A 7,500-nucleotide genomic window follows, 5' to 3' on the forward strand; every position below is an offset into this window, starting at 1 on the left:
CTACCGAAAGTAAAGAACAAACGCTATATCTTCCTATATACTAATAACAACAAAGTAATGTCGTAGCACATTGGTAAAATAATACTAATGACACACTTTCGGGGAAGAATAAGCGAAAGTAAAAAGATCCGTATATTTCGATCACTAACAGTGATCCTCCTCAGCAGATCTGCTGAAGAGAATCACAGTTAGTGATCGAAATATACGGATATTTTTACTTTCGCTTATTCTTCCCCGAAAGTGGGTCATTAGTATTATATACCAAGAAGAGGAAATATCTATTTGCAACAGTTTTTCAATGACAGCAGTCTGAATGAATGTGGATAAAAAACAAATAAACAAATAAATAGTTAAAGAGATAAATTGATAGATAAATAAATGATTAAATAAATTTGTAAATAAGCACAAAACAAATAAATCAATATATGATCAAAGAAGTAAAAATAAAATAAAGTAAAATAAAATAAATAGATATATAGATAAATAAACAAATAAATTGATTAGTTAATTAATAGATAGATAAATACACAAATAAATAGAAAATATATTAGTAGAAATATATAAAAAGGTAAATTGATATATAGATAGTTCAATGAACTAACAAATAAATAAATGAGAAACTGTGACGTTTGGACTGACCTTTCAAAGGCACTCAAGGTCAAAGGTCCTTGTGTCAAGGGAAAGCCCAAATGACACTGCATGTTCGGGGAAACCAACAAACATCTATCTACCTTTAATAGTTTTCGAGTTATGACATTCTGAATACACATACATTTAAGTTTGACCTTTCATAGTCTCTCAAGGTCAAACGTTTTCATGGCAAAATAAAGTTCATATGCATTCTTCTGTTTACAACCATTTTTTAATTATAGTAGAAAGTGTCTTATCTTGACCAATGAATTTCATTCTCAAAACATTCTAATCCTTTTAACTCTCCAAAATTTGCAGTTTCCATTGTAATGGATAGAATTATGACTAAGAGGATGAAGATAAATTTGATATGGGCTTCACATAAACAGGACAATTTTGATAGAATATATAGATAAGTCAATAAATACATACAAGGATAACCTACTATTACACTTTTCATTACTTTGGTCTTGATCTTCACCTACCTACCTCCAAAAGATAATGAGGAGATATAGGATTTTATTTTGATAATTCAAAGAACAGCAAAAGTACCACAAAATTAAGTAGAAAACATCCACCTAATACCTCTTTGGAAAGAGGAGAATCAAGAATATGCCAGTTCCATGTCAAGTACTGGTGTACGGGAGAAGTCTTCAGATTTTCTTATGAAAGATTCCAAGTTTGTAGGTGGAAATGCATTAGGGGAAGGGAATTTTAGAACCTTCTGCTGGACGAAAAGTAAGCCAATATACTGGTGATAAAGAATATGTATATATACATATATATATGTGTATATATATATATATATATATATATATATATATATATATATATATATATATATATATATATATATATTGCAGAAACCACAGGGAAATTAAAGTCGGAATACTGAACGTTTTCGTCTATTACGACATCCTCAGAGTACAAAGAAAGAAAAAATAGAACACAATATTTATACAGAAGAAAGAAAACTGGGAGAGGTCATAGCCACATAAAACCTTCGGACATTATACATACAACACATTTAATTACAAATGGAAATGTTAATGTTAATAAAAATACATATACATTCATATACACATAGAAATGGTGATAGTAACAAGAAAAAATAATAATAATAAATAAAATAAATTAAAATAAAAAAGAACAAAAACCATGTGGCCGAAAGGTCCATAGGACAATTGGTACAATTAGGAAACTAGATACTGCTTTACTATCCTATGATATTGTTTTGTTAAACCAAAACACAAGTAATATTATCATCAAATTGTACAAAAAGAAAAAGAAAAACAATATTTAACAGAAATACAAAAACTGGAAAGGTTATGCCACATAAAACTTTCGGACGTTATACATACATACACACTCATATACACAGAAATATTAATGGTAACAGTAAATGAAAAAAAACATACACAATCATATACACATGGAAATAATAATGGTAACAGTAAAACAAACAAAAAATACAAAAGAACAAAACCTTGTGGCTGAAAGGTCCACAGGACATTTGGTACCATTAGGAAATTTGGTACTGTTTTACTATCCTATTAATTATAAAATTGTCTAGTTTATATTTTTTCGTCACGCGTTATTGTGATTATTTTTGCAATATATATATATATATATATATATGTGTGTGTGTGTGTGTGTGTGTGTGTGTGTGTGTGTGTGTGTGTGTGTGTATATGTATGTATGTATGCATGTATGTATATATATATATATGTATATATATATATATATATATTAGATATATAAGGAAAATGAGATGCCTTAGAGAGTCTATTTATACATTGTCTCGTAAGGATCTTTGATACACATTGTTTGATAAACAGTATGTTGAAAGTAAAAGTAGATCTTTATTTGAAATATGAATAATATAGTAACAGTTATTTTCAATGAAGATAACATGTTTCCATGGATACATTTTATGTTAACTTGGAGGGGTGATGTCTTACATATAGATATATTTGAAAAAATTAAATATATCACACTTAGATAAACGTAATGAACAAAGCGTAGAAATCATGCTGAACACAAGGAGTGCAACTCTGAAGCTGCAAGGAAACATGCATTGACCGTTTCACGTCAAACTATAGGAAATCATTTAAATAGATCACAACGTAATGTATTTACTAATAGAAAAGGAAATAGTAATAACAAAGAAACGTACACTGATTTTACAATACAGTTCAAAAATTGTGATTAAAACAAAAATGAAAATTGGAAGAAAAAGGAGGAAAGAAGATATTGATCAAGTTAAGATAATAATGAAAAATTAGAAATTGTAAGTGCTGAATATTAAAGTGTGAAATAAGATCGGGAATAATGCTAAGGCACTGAAAACTTACGAGCTTATTTCGCCTAAGAAGGATAATCATTTCTTGAAGGAGGGAAGCGACAAAACTCCTTGAATGTAAAGTAATATGATTGCCATTGAGTATCAAGTTATAGCTTTACAATTGTTGTTTCGAGTTTACCAAAGAGCTCGATCAAATTTGCAGTTATTACCGGAATAATAAAGATAATGAAACTATGTAAGCCAAACCCATACAAAACAACGAACAATCAACTCTAAACTAAACATATGATGGAATTTAAGCTTGACAATGGATGGGACCCAAACCTCATGATGTCAAGTAGGGATGTGTTCACAGTGGTTGCTTTTATGTTTAAAGATGGCCTTTGGCGTTTAAAGAGAATGTTTAAAGTTGGAAACTACCAACAGTTTTGGCGGAGAAATACAGTATCATTTAAGGACGAAGCATTATTTGATTATGCGACGATTTGTTCATTGAAAAAGCTCTAACAAGCAAAACGTTGTATAACCAATGAAGGCTTCGTCATCAAATGACAATTTCTTTGCCTCTATGTGACAAACAGATAAAAAAAGAGCAGGTTTTTGTGTTTCTGTTCCCTCTAGGGAGAGGAATCGGAGTGGAAGAGACATTTCACCTCATTCTCGGTGTTTCATCACATGTTGGGTACTCGTGTGTTGAAATGACCCAAGATTGTCACCTACTTTACCTCCACCTTCACTTTCCTAATTCTGGTAGTAAATATTTTAAAATACTCACGGCAGCATTCTAGTGAGTTTCTTAATTTATTCATTTATCTATTTTGTATTCTAATCTTTGTATTTTGTTATTATGTGTTACATGTCTTTTCACAACATTGATCTTATACTGAATATTTTCTAGATACCTATCAAGTTTCACTTCTAGTAGACAAATGTTCATTCACTCGAATTTTTAGGGAAACATAATATCTTTTCATATATAATTTTCTATTCTTGTCACCAGTTTTCCGCCAAAATATCTACTCTTTTCTAATTTCTTCCTAGTTACATTTGCTATTCCTGATTGTATTGATGAGAGTACTTTCGTAATTTTTTTTCCCTATCTCACATTTCAATCGTTTATGTACGGATGGGCTTCCCTTGAATAAAATCGTCTGGCCCCTTAATAAAGATGAGAGTTGATAAGAGACTCCAAAGAGTTAATCGACATAGACTTAGTTTCATAACGCCTGCAGTGTGTTCTTCATTTGAAGCAATCACCTCACGGTAGCCTGAGTAAACATATGAGTTGAGTACGAATACCAAAAGAAGGAACTCGAGTTTACACTAGCCTATTACTGAACCTCAATTCTTTTAACCAAAGAAATTTTCCAGAACGTGTCTCCAAAGTAAATATAAGGGAGATTTGGCCTAATCAGGGAGTTGAGTACGAATACCAAAAAGGAGGAGCTTGAGCTTACACTTGCCTATCGCTGAACCTCAGTTCTTTTAACCAAAGAAATTTTCCAGAACGTGTCTCCGAAGTAAATATAAGGGAGATTTAGCCTTATCAGGGAGAACCTATGCTCTTGGCTGAAGAAAGTTGTCTCTATATGATACCTATAGTACACCATATTAGGAAGAGTTTAGATAATATTGATCTATTCATTTATCGATTTGTTTATTCATATATTTATTTCTGTTCTAATAAGCCGAGTCTAAAGAAATAGAAAAAGTACAGTGTATAAAAGGTGGTGGGAGAAAATGAATACCAGTAGATGAAGGGAAAGGAGGAAGGAAATGCTAGATATAAGAAGAAAGCAGAAGCCTAGTATAAAAGGAAGAGAGAGAGAGAGAGAGAGAGAGAGAGAGAGAGAGAGAGAGAGAGAGAGAGAGAGAGAGAGAGAGAGAGAGAGAGAGAGAGAGAGAGAGAGAGAGAGAGAGAGAGAGAGAGAGAGAGAGAAGATGAAAATTGAGAGGAATAGGTTTAAGAGATGTCAAAAAAAGTTACAAATAGATAAAAGGAGAGGAGGAGGAAAAGAGAGGAATGGGAAGAAACTTTTTGTTTTTGTTTTCCGGAAGAGTCACTGTCTTAATTTGCTTTAGGTTTTCCCTAAGTGATTTGTGTTCAAGTTATATAATTAGCCTCCCTTGTTTTTCCATTAAGACTGGGCTGTTTTACTTATTGTTAGCGCCACGGTAATTAGTAAGTAGTCGTTGCTGTTGTCGTCGTGTGGTTATCGTCCTAGTCGTCGTGGGTCCGCCGCCACCGTCGCCGTCGTCATTGACATTGTGGTTGTCTTTGTTGTTCTCAAGAACATAACTTTAGTCGTAGCAGTCATGTTTGGTGTACGTATATGTTGGATGGCATCACTGTGGTCCTTATCTACATCCAAATGATAAGGAGCTTGAAAAAAAGGCGTTTCTTGACCAGGTGTATCTGAAGACTCAACAGGAGTGAACCTCGATCAGACACCGAAAAGAAACCGCGTCGACAGATAACCTACGCAGTAATATAGAGTGTATACGCGAAAGAAGACAGCCAGTGACCCCAATCATAGTCTTCATTTATTCGTGTTGACACTAGGTTCTTCTTATGTCTGCATAAAATCGTGGGGAAGCCAAGTAGTTGACATTTTGTTTAAGTTTTGGCTGATGAGTCCAAACGCTTAGACCGAACTAAGAAGAAACACGACTTTGTCTACGTCGTCGCGGCCGCCTTGGCCGTTGCCGTCACTAGTCTTGTCATCACTTGCTTGGTTCTCATTAGCGTGTATAGAGTTACTTTTATCTTTATTATACCATCATCTTCCTCCTCGTCCTCCTCCTTCTCCTCCTTTTCCTACTCTTCCTCTTCCTCTTCCTCTTCCCCTTCCTCTTCCTCTTCCTCCTCCTCCTCGTCATCTTTACCATAATTATCTTTCTCATCTTTCGCTTCGCCCTCTTCCTCCTCTTTTTCCTTTCCTCTCCCTCCTCCTCTTCCTTCCTCTCCTCCTTCTCCTTCTCATCCACCTCCTCCTCTTCCTCATCACCATCATCATCATCTTTCTTCTCTATGACCTCCCCTTGTCCTCTCCCTCTTGCTCTTCCTCCCTTCTCTTTCACCTCCTCTTTCTCCTACTACTCTCCCTTCTCGCCGCCTTCTCTTCCACCTTTTCCATCTCCTACTCTTGCTACTTCCTCTCCTTTTCCTCCTCTACCTTCTTCTGATCCTCCTCCTCTTTCTCCTCCTTTTACTCCTACTCATTTTCTTCATCTCCTCATTTTCTTCCTCTTTCTTTTCTTACTTTTACTCCATCTCCTCCTCACCTCCACGTCTTTTTCCTCCTCCTCCCCTTCCCTTCCCCCTTCTTCCTGCTATCGTCCTTGGGTTGTTCTCATTAGTGCACATACAATCATAGTTATCTTCATTGTCCTGTTACTCCTCCTTGCATTTCCTCCCCCTTCTTTTGTTTCTCATCCTCTTTCTTCACCTCCTACTATGCCTTCTCTTCCTTCCCTTCTGTCCCACCCCTCCTATTCACCTCCTCTTCTACTCTTCCTCTTCCTTTTCTTTTTTCCTCCCTCCTTTTTCCTCTCTTACATTTCCGGCTTTTTAGCTGCTCCTCCTCTTCTTCCTCATTTTCCTTCACATCCCTCTTCTTTTTGCTCTTCCTCCTCCTACTACTACTCTCCTTCTGCATCCTCATTCTCCTACTGTACCTATTCTTCCTTCCTCTTCATCTTCCTCCTCCTACATCTTCCAACCTTACCTCCTTCTCCTTATTATCCTTTTCACTTCCACTTTTTCCTTTAAAATTTTCTTCGCCTCCTCTTCCTCCTCCTTCTCCTCCTCCTTCTCCTTCACTCTTCCTCCTCCTCCTCCTCCTATCATTGTCGTCGTCGTCGTCGTCATCATCATCATCATCATCATCATCATCATCATCATCATCATCATCATCATCATCATCATCATCATCATCATCATCATCATCATCATCATCATCATCATCATCATCATCATCATCATCATCATCATCATCATCATCATCAGCATCATCATCATCATCATCATCATCATCATCATCAACAACAACAACAACAAATACAACACCATCTATTTCCTTTGCTAAACTACCAGCATGCTTCAAAAGGAGGCGTTATACTATATCATATTTTGCTCCGCATTAAGCTTTTAACGCGAAAATATATCATAAACATTTATATATTTCAAATTCAATCTTATCATCAATCATGAAAATAATATCGTACATCATATAATAATACATGAGATTCATTTTAGTTAAGTAGAGCACAGAACAGAATTACTAAAAAAGAAATCGATAATTTGCGATAAAATGCATTTTAAATGAAGCGGTTTATATGTGATATTTTTCAGTTGTTTAGAGGTATAAGAGAATATTGTATATTTCTTTTTAAATAATTTTAAGTCACATTACTAATATCATTATTTACTAGCATGTGCAGTTGCTGTCATTTACGTTGCTATACGTTTGGGATGATAAATATAATGCAACAGTGTTCGTATAGAATAAGATTGTTACATTGAATGAACAAAAAAATTACATGGTCAGACATCATGCTTATCT

Source organism: Oratosquilla oratoria, chromosome 8 (genome assembly GCF_046742065.1).
Source record: "Oratosquilla oratoria isolate Oo_2021 chromosome 8, ASM4674206v1, whole genome shotgun sequence".
Classification (NCBI taxonomy): Eukaryota; Metazoa; Arthropoda; class Malacostraca; order Stomatopoda; family Squillidae; genus Oratosquilla; species Oratosquilla oratoria.